At 40.7% G+C, this 2,573-nt stretch overlaps 1 long non-coding RNA gene across 1 annotated transcript; it reads left to right on the top strand.

The window, feature by feature from the left end:
* The first annotated feature begins 624 nt into the window (after window positions 1–624).
* On the top strand, window positions 625–1,845 carry LOC133510770 (uncharacterized). The gene is made up of 3 exons (XR_009797712.1): window positions 625–667; window positions 749–947; window positions 1,693–1,845. It is a non-coding gene; the product is annotated as an uncharacterized LOC133510770 (long non-coding RNA).
* Window positions 1,846–2,573: the final 728 nt, after the last annotated feature.

The raw sequence follows: 2,573 nt of genomic DNA, 5'->3' as shown, positions 1-2,573 counted from the left end.
AATGAAGAAGCAAGTGAGCTATAATATATTTTTTTCCGTTACTGTACTTGTGGACAGAGTTACAGTAAGTAGTTGCTATCTAAAATGGATGATTAATTAAATAAATAATACAAAGCTAAAATGGTATTTGGGAGCTCAGTGGACCTAAAAATATTTGCAGTTTTTAAAACGTCCACCGTTTTGCCGTAGATTCTTCTGAATGTAATATCTAAAAAAAATTAAAAATCATGAAAGTGAACCTTATGCGGCACTAATGTTTACCGACCAGTCCATATGGTAAAAGATATGAGAAAAAGGTTGGCTGGCCCATGAAGGATCATCACAAGTTAGATAATTAAACATTAAGTTCATAAAGTTCCTTAGCACAATTTTTTTCCTCAGGTTTATCAATTTTGATTCCTATCATCAAATAAAAAACACAATCAGAGGTGATTATTTGTCGTAATGGATGCATTTCTACATGCACTCAAGCTCAATTCATCATAGAAAAATGAGATTATAAACCCTTGATTATTTAAAAGTATATGCCAATAAATTTGAATGAAGTGGTTGCCTGGTAGTTAATTTTCTTTTCTTTTTTTCCCTTATGTCCACTAAACTAAATACGTTTCCCTTGTTTCTCTGCAGATGTCACAGAAGTTACCACTTCCTGAAATAACTAAAAACGGTGCAAACCAAAACTGACAGTAAACACATTCATGCCTAGTTCAACAAGGCTGCTTTATTCTCATCCCATTTTGCCTTTCAGACTCAGAGATCCTTGCCGCCAACCTCAACAACACACCGTGGACAAAGCTGAAGCTGCCACTACGACACAGCACCCGGCGTGACAAGCAAGGCCTTTCTGTCCGATAAATCAAGGACGTCCAGGACTCCAAGGGAAAGGTGTTTACTGGAAAAGACATTTGCGATGTTGCAGAGGAAGACAGGGAGACAACACTGCTGAGGTTAAGGAATCTCTTATAAATAGGGAACAAGCCCACTTTGAGATGAGAATTTGTTCTTAAAACCAGTAGTATGATTTATTCAAAATGTATACACTGCTATATAAAGAAAGTATAAAGACATTTTTTTTTAGTCAACATTAAAACACCTTTGTGATGTTTTCAGTTCTCTTCATATTGTTCATATTTCTATGCTTATTGTTGTTTTCCCAATTTCAGGACTGGAGTGAAGTAATTTTGCTTAATAAGAAAGAGGGAGAGGGCCAATTAATATTATGGAATGGTATCTTCCTGTAGTGTGTTCATTGTTTTGAGAAAGTCAGTTTTGTATGTTGTCGACAAAATGATGTTTGTATGCACTCATGTTGCTCGGCAGAATGATGTGACAACACCACCAAAAATGTGCATCTGACATAACACTGAAACATAATAGAAAAATACTGAGAGTAAGTATTACATATTGAAGGCCTCCGCTAGTGAGCCATCGAACACTGCAAACATTTTAGGTCCTTGTATGCTGGCACAAGTATGTCTGCCTCGTCCTCAAAGCCAGCCAGAGCAAGATTAACTAGTGTTTCTCCTCCAGGAAAGGAGGGTCCCCACAGAGAGGGGGGAGAAACAACAACTTCACAGTCAGTTATCTGTTTTCAACTTTGGGTCTCGGCTATTGGTTCTGTTGGTTTCTGATTGTTTTTTCTGAGTTCATTTGCTTTATTTAATATGTATTCCCGACTGTTTTCTCTCGCAGTTCCCTAAGACTCAACAAAGCACCACTCAGGATCATTGAAGGGGAAGATCAAAAGATCAGAGCATAATGAGACCCAAGCTCACTTCCACCGAATCCTCATCTGACTGTCACTCCCCTAGATCCCATATCAGGTTTCTCCCCATGCACCCCCCCTCTCTCTCTCTCTTTCTCTCTCTCTCTCTCTCTCTCTCTCTCTCTCTCTGTCTCTATCTCTCTCTCGCTCTCTCTCTGTCTCTCCCCGACCACCCTTCACTGCTGCTTGGTGTGAGGCAGGATCTAATTCATTAACCAGAAAGCCAAGAATTGTCCCTCCTGCAGAGAAAGAAAATGTGACAGAATAAAAAAAACACAGAATAATACTGTACTCAGTCCTCCCACCCCCACCCCATTCACTGCATTGTTCCCACTCGACACCCACTGACAAGCTATTGAGGAAGGTCTGACTCAGCTGCATTTTAAAGCTCCTTCATGGCTTCTGTTCAGGGCGTGAATGTTGTGCATTGCCATGCTTGATAAAATGCTACAATACTTTCATGCAATAAATGCAGCTAATGGCTGAGGTGAACATCAATGTCAGAGCAACTCAACTGAGGCTACATGGTTATCAAGTCTGATGCTCGTGCAAAAACGAATGAGGCACAGATCTGCAGTGACGGCAAATTTCATGTTCAAACAGGAGCCGGCAACACCACACACACACACACACACACACACACATACGCACACACACATTACCGGAACATGTTATCACGCACCGAGAGAGCTAATTCTGCCAAGCGGGAGGACGACGGCATGGCAACAGGATTGCGTCACAGGCTGATGGCTGGAGGATGAAGTAAAAAGAGAAGGAGGGAGACTGTGTTGGCAGAGTGGCTAAGGAA

This window comes from Syngnathoides biaculeatus, chromosome 2, assembly GCF_019802595.1.
Source record: "Syngnathoides biaculeatus isolate LvHL_M chromosome 2, ASM1980259v1, whole genome shotgun sequence".
Taxonomy (NCBI): Eukaryota; Metazoa; Chordata; class Actinopteri; order Syngnathiformes; family Syngnathidae; genus Syngnathoides; species Syngnathoides biaculeatus.
The sequence above is the reverse complement of the archived record's forward strand: the minus strand, read 5'-3'. Positions and strand labels throughout refer to the sequence as shown.